This window comes from Psammomys obesus, unplaced genomic scaffold (assembly GCF_907164565.1).
Source record: "Psammomys obesus unplaced genomic scaffold, mPsaObe1.curated_primary_1811, whole genome shotgun sequence".
Taxonomy (NCBI): domain Eukaryota; kingdom Metazoa; phylum Chordata; class Mammalia; order Rodentia; family Muridae; genus Psammomys; species Psammomys obesus.
The window spans coordinates 396,139-396,829 of record NW_026590110.1 but is presented as its reverse complement, the minus strand read 5'-3'; positions in this window follow the sequence as shown (position 1 = coordinate 396,829).

The following is a 691-nucleotide window of genomic DNA, read 5'->3' as shown; positions in this document are numbered from 1 at the left end:
TTTTTTTTTTTTTTTTTTTTTTTTTTTTTTTTTTTTTTTTTTTTTTTAGTTAATTTTGTATCCAGCCACTTTGCTGAAGGTGGTGTTTATCAGCTGAAGGAGTTCTATAGTAGAATTTTTGGGGTCACTCAAGTATACTATCATATCATCTGTGAACAGTGACACTTTGACCTCTTCTTTTCTGATTTGTATCCCCTTGATCTCCTTTACTTGTCTTATTGCTCTAGCTAGGTCTTCAAGTACTATGTTGAAGAGATATGGAGAGAATGGGCAGCCCTACCTTGTCCCTGATTTCAGTGGGATTGATTTAAGTTTCTCTCCATTTAGTTTGATGTTGGCTATAGGCTTGCTATATATTGTCTTTACTATGTTTAGGTGTGTGCCTTGTGTCCCTGAACTCTTCAAAACTTTAAACATTAATGGATGTTGAATTTTATCAAATGCTTTTTCAGCATCTAAGGAGGTGATCATGTGTTTTTTTTTCCTTCTGTTTGTTTATGTGGTTGATTACATTGATGGATTTCTGTGTATTGAATCACCCATGTCTGAACTTAAAAAAAGAATTAGCACATATATATTTGACTTATATATAATTTAGTACATATGTAAACATATATGTGTATCCACACATATAAATGTATATATAATATATATATATATATATATATATATATATATATATATATATATA